This window comes from Tachyglossus aculeatus, chromosome 1 (genome assembly GCF_015852505.1).
Source record: "Tachyglossus aculeatus isolate mTacAcu1 chromosome 1, mTacAcu1.pri, whole genome shotgun sequence".
In the NCBI taxonomy this organism is placed as follows: Eukaryota; Metazoa; Chordata; class Mammalia; order Monotremata; family Tachyglossidae; genus Tachyglossus; species Tachyglossus aculeatus.
Window position 1 is genome coordinate 100,208,891 of NC_052066.1, and position 10,373 is coordinate 100,219,263.

At 43.6% G+C, this 10,373-nt stretch overlaps 1 non-coding gene across 1 annotated transcript; it reads left to right on the forward strand.

Annotated features, from left to right (window-relative positions):
• The first annotated feature begins 6,635 nt into the window (after window positions 1–6,635).
• Window positions 6,636–6,773, forward strand: LOC119934878. Its single transcript, XR_005453028.1, has one exon. It is a non-coding gene; the product is annotated as a small nucleolar RNA SNORA7 (small nucleolar RNA).
• The last annotated feature ends 3,600 nt before the right edge of the window (window positions 6,774–10,373 follow it).

Here is a 10,373-nt window from a genome sequence, read left to right on the forward strand (position 1 = left end):
CTTGGGAAGTAAGTTGGCAACATATAGAGACGGTCCCTACCCAGCAACATGCTCACAGTCTAGAAGGGGGAGACAGACAACAAAACAAAACATGTGGACAGGTGTCAAGTCGTCAGAACAAATAGAAATAAATAGAATAGTAAATATGTACAAGTAAAATAAATACAGTAATAAATCTGTACAAACATATATACAGGTGCTGTGGGGAGGGGAAGGAGGTAGGGTGGGGGAATGGGGAGGTGGAGAGGAAAAAGGGGGCTCAGTCTGGGAAACAGCACTGAGCACTGAGAGATGCCAAAAATTAGGGGGTAGGGACAGAGGAGGAGCCTGTGAAAGAGACTGTGAATGAACAACCAGAGAGGAGGAGAACCAGGATAAGACAGTGTCTTTGAAGCCAAGGCTGGATAACATTTCCAGGGAAAGGTGGTGGTCCACAATCTCGAAGGCAGCTGAAAGGTCGAGGAAAGTTAGGATGGAGTAGAGGCCTGAATTTTTTAATATATTTTCTATTTTAATTCAACTGCCACCAGGCATAGAAAGTATTCAGTTCCATTTTAACCAATTCCTCCTGAATACTGAGGTATTACTGAATTTACTGAGCACCTGCTCCTCAAAGAGCATGGTACTAAGAACCTGAGAGAGTACGATAGAGGTAGAAGACACTTCTCTTTCCTTCAAGGAGCTTACAATTTAGCTGTGAAGATAGAATAGTTTAGAACTATTTAGTTTAGAAGAGTTATCAGAATAGTTTAGACAGGAGGAAGAAGAGCCTGGAAAGAAGGATTCATGGAAAAGCAAGTACTAAAAATCAATAAATCAAGTACAGAGGTGGAAGTTGGTGATTGGAGTTATCTTTGACTCATCCATTTTGTTCACCCCTGATATCCAATCTGTCCCCTTGTCTTATGATTGTAGCTTAATAGTATTTCAAAGAAGAACCTGTTTATTATTTACAGCTGTTCTGTGAAATAAACTGTGAAGTCACAGGCTAGTTTAAAGACAGGAGGAAGAAGAGCCTGGAAAGAAGGATTCATGGGAAAGCAAGTACTATAAATCAATGTCAAGTGCAGAGAAGGAATTTGGTGATTTGAGTCATCTCTGACTCATCTATTTTGTTCTCCCCTGATATCTAGTCTCCTTGTCCTGATGATTTTACCTCGATAATACTTCACAGAAGAGCCTGTTTCTCTTGAATCGCATAGTCAGTACCATCCTTATACTAGCCCCATCATCTCACATCTTGACTTCTTGTCGGTCCAGATCCTTGCTCTTCCTAGCCATGTGAATCAGTATTGATTACCTTACAGGAAAGTCACTTAGATTCCATCACTCAAAGACTCACATTGACTCAATCCTATCAGCATTAAATAATAAAGATGGTGGCATTACCCTTGTCCAGCTCTAGTAACAGGAGATGTATTTGCAATCACTGAAGGAACCACACATCGTGGTTCATGATTGATCGTCTTTGTTAAAACATCCCATTGACTCCATGTGTCAGGTTGCACCATTCTGGTGTAATCTAGAATGTACATGAAGTCTCAGGTCAGGCCTTTAGTATCCTAAAAAGCCTGTAAGTTAAGCCATCCCTAGATCAAGTTTTCCCCCTCACAAGCCTCCTATACTCCTCCCCTTACTTCCCTTACATTGATCCATAATTCCCCTCTGGATCATGAAATCTTCCCCTCCGGGGTCTCAGTTCATCAAAAAGCCCCTTCTGCCCAGGAAGTTACTCTTTTTAGATGATGGTATGTGGAAATGTCTTTGAAGTGAGGAGGACACTCTCCTTTTTGATGATACAAAGAGTCCTGGTTCCTCATTTATTGATGATGCCATGTTTGATAAGATAAACAGTGTAGAAAGGGTGGGTTCCCTTGACAATAATGAAGCTTGTTTCTAGACTGTAAGCTTATTGCAGACAAGGAATATTTCCTCCCTTCTAGACTGTGAGCCTGTTGTTGGGTAGGGATTGTCTATCTTAGATAGGGATTGTTATCTGCTGCCGAATTGTACTTTCCAAGCACTTAGTACAGTGTTCTGCACACCGTCAGTGCTCAGTAAATATGATTGAATGAATGAATGAATGAATATTTCTGTTTATTTTGTTTTGTACTATCACAACAGCTTGGTACAGTGCTCTGCACACAGTAAGCGCTCAAAATAATATCACTGAATGAATAATAACAGCAGTCCTAGCAGAGATAACTGAGAAGACTTTTGGATACAGGCTCAATATATCTCACTATTACCATTTATTCTTTAGCCGAAGCACTGTGTTCCAAGTGACCTAATGGAAGGCTGGTAATGAATTGGAAATATTAATCACTTACTGCCTCTTACTTGCTGAGTCTGTGAGTCCCATGAGGGGCAGGGACTGTACAACCTGATTATCTCGCAGCTACCCTAGTGCTTAGTACAGTCTTGGCACACAGTAAGTACTTAATAAATATTAGAATTAATTACTTTGGGCTAAGCTCTGGAGTAGTTAGAAGATAGAGTGGATAGAGTCCCTGTCCCATGTGGGGCTCACAGTCAAGAAGGAGGTGAAACAGGGATTTAGCCCCATTTTACGGATGAGAAAAAGGAGGCACAGAGAAGTTAAGTGACTTGCCGTAGATCACACAGCAGGCAAGTAACAGAGTCTGGATTAGAACTTAGAGTTTCTGACCCCTATTCCCATGCTTTTAACACTAGCCTCTGCTGCCTCCCTAAGCCTAGCCAAACTCTCATCTCCTGAACTCCTATGCTAACCTCTGTTTTGTCCATGTTATCTCATTCTACTCTCCCAAATCTAAGTCATAGCTGCCACATTCCTGTTCCCCAACATGGAATGTCAACAAATATCCCTCTATTCTTCAAATCCCAAGTACAAACCCACCCCCTACCTGAAGTTTCCTGTTCACCAGCATTATGCCAGCTCTGTGCACCATAACTGTCACAGGTTTATGTAGCTCCTCCATGTGTTTATCTTCTCTGTCAGATTAAGTTCCCCTTCAAAGAACACTTTGTCTTTAATTGCACTGGTAACAGCCCCCTCACTTTCCACAGGGCATGGCACCAAATATGTCCTTTATGAAATATCACTACTGCTGTTGCTGAAATCTCCTAAGTGGTATAGAGACATATTATTGAATTAGCACCTCTGCTCCCCAACTCCCTACCTCCCAAACAATCAATCACATTTTCTTGAGCATTTACTCTGTGTAGAGCGCTGTACTAAGTGCTTGGGAAAAGAACAATGCACTCGAGATGACCGACAAGATCCCTTCCCTCAAAGAGTTTTCAGTCTGCAGGAGGAGACAGACATGAAAATAAATTAGAGATAGGGGAAATGACAGACTTTAAGATGTGTATGAGTTTTGTGGGGCTGGGATGGGGGTGAATAACAAGTGTTTAAGGGATAGAAATCTGAGTTCAAAGGGTAGGGGTAATGAGGGCTTAGTAAGGGAAGACCTCTTGAAGTAGATGTGGTCTTAGGAGGACTTTGAAGATAGATAGTGGTCATCTGCTGGATATCAAGGAGTCCCAAGCCAGAAGGTGGATGTGTGTAGTGATTGACAGGAGGATAGATAAGCTCAAGGTACAGAGAACAGTTTGGCATTAGAGCACTGATGTGTACAGGATGGGTTGTATTTAAGAGATCAGCAAGGTAAGAGGGGGAGAGGTAATTGAGTGCTTTAAAACTGATGATAAGGCATTTCTGTTTGATGAGAAGGTGGAAGAGCAACCATTGGAGGTTATTGAGAATGGGGAGATGTGAACTGAGCTTTTTTTCAGAAAAATGATCTGAACATTCATTCATTCAATCGTATTTATTGAACACTTACTGTTTGCAGAGCACTGTACTAAGCGCTTGGAAAGTGCAAGTCGGCAACGTATAGGGATGGTCCCTACCCAACAACATGTGCACAGTCTAGAAGAACATCAGAGTGAAGTGTGAACCGGAGTAGGGAGAGACAGGAGGCAGGAAGGTCAGTGAGAAGGCTGATTCAGTAGTCGAGGTGGAATATGATAAATGTTTGGAACAGGGTGGCAGGAGTTTGGATAAAGAGGAAAGGATGGATTCTAGAGATGCTCTATCTCTCCATCTGCACCCCCTCCCTTGGACAACACATTTGCTCACCTTGTTTCAACTACTATCTCTATGTAGATGATTCCCAAATCTATGTCTCCAGCCCTGATCTCTCTCCCTTTCTAAAGTTTCACATTTCTTCCTGCCTTCAGGACATCTCTACTTGGATGTCCCACAATCAACTCAAAGTAAAGAGGTTTAAAACAGAGCTCCTTATCTTCCCACCCGAACTCTGTTCTTCCACTATCTCACCACTGACCTCTCATCCATATTCTTCCTCTGTTCTGGAATGCCCTCCTTCATAACTGACAGACAATTACTCTCCCTGCCGTCAATGCCTTAATTGAAGGTACATCTTCTACAAGAGGCCTTCTCTGACTAAGCCCTCTTTTCCCTCTTGAGAAGCAGCGTGGCCTCGTGGAAAGAGCACCAGACTGGAAGTCAGAGGACGTGGGTTCTAATCCTGGCTCCACCACATGTCTGCTGTGTGACCTTGGACAAATCACTTAACTGCTCTCTGCCTCAGTTACCTCATATGTAAAATGGGCATTAGGACTGTGAGCCTCATGTGGGACAGGGACTGTGCCTGACCTGATTACCTGGTATGTACCCCAGTGCTTAGAACAGTGCTTGGCACATAGTAAATGCTTAACAAATACCAAAATTATTATTATTTTTCTTTTCTTCCACTCCCTTCTGCTCAACCTGACTTGCTCCCTTTATTCATCCCCCTTCCCAGCCCCACATAACATATGTGAATATGTGTAATTTTATTCATTTATATTAATGTATGTCTCCCCCTTTATAATGTAAGTTTATTGTGGGCAAGAAATGTGCTCATTATATTGTTATATTGTACTATCCCAAGTGCTTAGTACAGTGCTCTGTACACTCAACACAACACAACGCAACAAATAAGATTGACTGACTGACTGGCTGACTGACTAACTTTGGTAATTTATTTTACCTGTTGCTGTTTCAGTCTCTGCTCCCTTTTCCCTCCAGCCCTTTGCTCCTTGGCTTGATCACAAAAAGGTAGAAAGGAAACTGTCTATTCATTAGTCATCTGGTTCCACTGGCTGCATGTTCCCCATGTGGTTGAGGCACTGGAGGCTGCAGTAAGAAGAGAAAACTTAGGTTTTAGTGGGAAGTGGAAAAGGGGCAGCTGTGGGGTTCTTTTTACTGAATTGGTAGCACTGGTTTCTAACTTCAAGTTGCGGTGCCTGAGCTCAGTTCCATGTATGGGCCTGCTTCTGCAGATCCTTGGCCTGAGCTCCTGTGGTCCCTGTCACTGGCCTCCCTGACCACTGGCCAAATGATATATGGATTTAATTAGTGAACTAATGATGGATGATGGTGATGATCATGGCATCTCTAGTCATAAACAATGGAGAAGCTTTGATCCAATCACAAACAGTTCAGGACAAAGAACATGAACTAAGAACAGATTACAGATTAGTTTGCACAGTGCAATTTACAATCTCTATTGCTGTAAATTATATTCCCAATGGGGCATTGGTGCAACAATCAACTAAAGGTTTTTGAGCACTTACTGTGTAGAGCACTACACTAAGAGCAGGGGAGAATACAGTAGAGTTGGTAGGTGTGTTCTTTGCTGTGATGTTATTTGGGGTTTTCAGCCTAAATACTGGCCAAAAGAGCCTCCACAGTCACTGTAGGAACACCTGGAACGTGATCAGCCTCCTCTGGGTCCCACATTCCTACCGATTCCTTATTCTTTTACTGCATGTTTTGGGACATGCTATTTACTGAACTTCCAAATCCAGCAACACTCTTGCTGCCACCACTCTACAAAGGTATAGGTATCATCGGCAACTAGAGTGCCACCCTGTTCACAGGACTGTCTATAAGGGTCTCCGCGGACAATGCAATCCCACCTGCAGTTACCAGTCCAGTTGTCTCCCTGGTACCCAGAGCTTCTCCCCAAGCCCCTACCACAGGCAGATGCCAAGGTCTGGGATCTCTATACTATTCAATATATTCTTAACAAGGTAACAACAAAATCAAATCCAGGTTTGACTGCTTTTCCCTGGCTCTTAATAATTTCCACCTGTAGTATCCCCTGTACTTCCCTGTAGGTGTCCCTGGACTCACTCCCTTAGGGTCAGGTGTCCCATCTCCCAGAATCCTAGCCACTGGACCTGATCCTCTGGGATCCTCTCCATTCCCTCTCTGGGCTTTGTGTACATCCAGGGTCCAGAGCCCAAGCTTTCCCCATGTCCTGCTCTTCCAGAAGCACGGCAATCTTCCCTTAACCTCAAGATGGTGAGAGTCTCCTTCTTCTTCCCAATCTGCCCCTCTGCTTCCTCTCCAGTCCTTCTCTTGGATTAGTTACTTCAGGGAGGGGTGCAAAGGAATGACTCTCCTAGCAAGTGCTCAATAAATACAATTAATTGACTCCTCCTCTCTCTCCAAAGTGTGAGAGCCAGTCATCATACTTGCATACAAGGAGTTTAAAATTTGGAGGGGAGCAGTGGGATATAAAGGGTGCAGTCCATTGCAAAATGTCTACAAGAGTTTTATTTGAACTAAGTCACTATTTACCCTTTCAGGGTCACACCTGGAGAGTTTCTAGTACTCTATCAGTCTCGATTACAGGAGGGAGAGTCAAGCAGAGGCCTGTCCATTTCATTCCTAGCTTGACCAGTGGCTAGCATGTGGAAGGCGATCTGCTACAAGTCAAGACAATACTTTCATTCATTCAATCAGTCATATTAATTGAGCGCTTACTGAGTGCACTTGGAAAGTACAATTTGGCAACGGATAGAGACAATCCCTAGGCAACAACGTACTCACAGTCTAAAAGGGGGAGATGGACAACAAAACAAAAAAGTAGACAGGCATCAATAGCATCAGAATAGCTAAATAGAATTATAGATACTTGTACATCATTAATACAATAAATAGAATTATAAATATGTAGAAATATACACACGTGCTGTGGGGTAGGGAGGGGGTAGAGCAGAGAGAAGGAGTAGGGGCACTGGGGAGGGGACAAGGAGTAAAGGAACAAGGGGGCTCAGTCTGGTAAGGCCTCCTGGAGGAGATGGGCTCTCAGTAGGGTTTTGAAGGGGGGAAAAGAGCTAGTTTGGCAGTTGTGAGGAGGGAGGGCATTCCTGGCCAGAGGTAGGACATGGGCCAGGGGTCAACCTGTACTAAGCGTTTGGGAAGTACAAGTCAGCAACATATAGAGATGGTCCCTAACCAACAACAAGCTCACAGTCTAGAAGGGGGAGACAAACAACAAAACAAAATGCGACTGAGTGATTATGGCTGTCTTCCCGTCTACCGCCTCTATTGTACTGTCTTCTCCCAAACACTCAGTACAGTGCTATGCACATGGTAACACTGTTGTTGACTGATCTTTCGATAATAATGATGATAAAATAATTGCGGTTCTTGTGAAGCACTACGTGACACACACCGTACTAAGCACTAGGGTGGATACAAGCAAATCAGGTTGGACACAGTCCCTGGCCCCCGGCAGGACAGCCAAGAACAAGACACAATGAGGAGGTTAGTGGCAGAGGAGCAGAGTGCGTGGGGTGGGCTGTAGAAGAAGAGAAGGGAGGTGAGGTAGAAAGGGGCTAGGGGATGGAGAGCTTTGAAGCCAATAGTGAAGACTTTTAGCTTCATGTGAAGGTTGAACTGGAGATTTTTGAGAAGGGGCTGACACGCCCAGAGCGTTTCAGTAGAAAGATAATCCAGGCAGCAGAGTGAAGTATAGACTGAATCTGGAAGAGACAGGAGGATGGGAGATCAGAAAGGAGGCTGATGTAGAAATCCAGTCGGGATATAATGAGAAATTGTACCAACAAGGCAGCAGTTTGGATGGAGAGGAAAGGGCAGATCTTGGCAATGTTTTGAAGGTGACACCGGCAGGTTTTGGTGATGGACTGTATATGGGCAGCCGCAGCATAGGAGAGAGTCAAGGGTGGAGACTCAAGTTTACTGCAAGGAAGGAGACCATGGTAAACCACTTCTGTATTTTTACCAAGAAAATTCTAAGGACACACTACCAGAACAATTGCAGATGGAAGTGGGGTGTTTAGAACAGTGCTTAGAACAGTGCTTCGCACATAATAAGCACTTGGAAGAGTGCTTCACACATAGTAATTGCTTAACAAATGCCATTATTATTATTATTATTATTATTATTATTATAGAGATGTGCCATGGTGTCGCTATGGGTCAGACACGCCTCAACAGCATAAGACAAGACAAGTCCCTATTCGTTGAGCTCTGCCTATCACAGACTCAACTTTTAGAGAAGTTGTGTCGCAGTCCTGCAAGAGTTTTCAAAACCTAGTGGGGTTTTTTGCTCCCCATTTGACAGGATGAATTCCAAGGGGACTGTGCCTGCATTTGGGGAATGGCAAATCTATTGTGTTAGAATGATTCAGTAACCCCAGATGAATTACATTGATGGGAGGTTTGCAAAGATTCAGCAATCATATACACCCCTCGTAACCATGTTGATATTAAGCATAACTTGCCTGAGGATCTTAAAGAACTTGAAAAACTCTGATTTGTATTTCCTAAGTACTTAGTACAGTGCTCTGCACACAGTAAGCTCTCAATAAATATGATTGAATGAATTAATTAATGTTAAACCCAACACCATCCCACTGTACTGGCACTGAGTTTTATCCATTCTTTTCAAAATAAACGGAATAGACAAAGAGAAGCTTAATATATTCCCAAAGTCACGGTGTAGACACACTAAATTTTGTTGGCAGGTTGAAAAAAAGTGAAATGAGGTTTAAGTAATTCTCACCTGTTTCTTGATAGTCTTAATGTGATGCTTGTTTGCAAGCCAACAAAAGGGGTTTTGTTGTAGTTCCAATCTGGAATGTGGGTCCATGATGATCTGCTCTATGGCTGGAGCAGCTTCTCTCCTCCCTTGCAATGCTGTGGGAGTGAAACTTGCATCCCAGACCTTTGCATCATTGGGAAGACATTGGCCAGGCATAACTAAGGATAGCTTCCTGGAGTTCCACAGAGCCCAACAACAACCCCCTCCGAGTCCTGTTTTAGCTACTCATTTTAATTTGGTTTGCCTATCACACATTAGGCTAGGGTTGTGAAGACAACAGAGCTGATATAAAGTGGGTTGAGGAGTCTGGGGAATTAGCAGCTGTTCCCCAAAGAAGTTGGGAGTCCTTTGCTTCTTCTTCTTCATTGCCATCAACCAACCTCCACTCTGGATTCTGCCCAGATGGAAAAGGAGGTGGGTAGAAAATAGGGTCATCATAATGGCCAAATGTGAAAAACTCCAAGATGTAGGCAATCAGGGGACACAGTGACATCAGGATTCCTGAGGCGTGCTCAGAGGTGAATGTGTGACATTTTGTTCCACTAATGTTTGTTCCCTTGGCTCCAGCACCACTAAAATGGTAGTGTGACTTATGGAGAGTCAATATTTCCTATTGAAAAACTGTCTTACAAAACACCCCAGCAGCTCCACCTGATAGATCAGTGGGAGTAAGACACATTAATGCATTCAGTTATATTTACTGAGTGATTACTGTGTGCAGAGCACTATATTAAGCACTTGGGAGAGTACAATACAACAATAAACAGGTACATTCCCTGTCCAGAATGAGCTTACAGTCTAGAGGAGGGGAGACAGACATTAATACAAATAAATATATTACAGATATGCACATAAGTGCTGTGGGGCCGGGAGCAGGGAAGAACAAAGGGAGCAAGTGAGGGGGACACAGAAGGGAGTGAGAAAAGAGGAGGTGGGGGGCTTAGAGAAGGCCTCTTGGAGTAGATGTGCCTTCAATGAGGCTTTGAAGTGAATTACTTTCCTCAGATTTGAGGAAAGAGGGTTCTCCAGGCCAGAGGTAGGATGAGGGTAAGAGGTCGGTGGTGAGATAGGCACGATTGAGGCACTGTGAGAAGGTTAGAATTAGAGGAGTGAAGTATTTGGGCTGGGCTATAGGAGAGTACTGAGGTGAGGGAGGAAGGGACAAGGTGATTGAATGTTTTAAAACCAGTGGTGAGGGGTTTTTGTTTGATGTGGAGGTGGATGGGCAAACCTAGAGTTTTTTGAGGAGTGGGGTGACATGTCCAAAATATTTCTGTACAAAAATGATCCAGGCAGCAGAGTGAAGTATGGACTGGAGTGGAGAGAGAAAGGAGGCTGGGAGGTCAGCAAGGGGATTAATGAAGTAATCCAGGTGGGATAGGATGAGTGATTGTATTAACATGGTAGCAGTTTGGATGGAAAGGAAAGGGCTGATGTTAGCAATGTTGTGAAGGTGGGACGAAC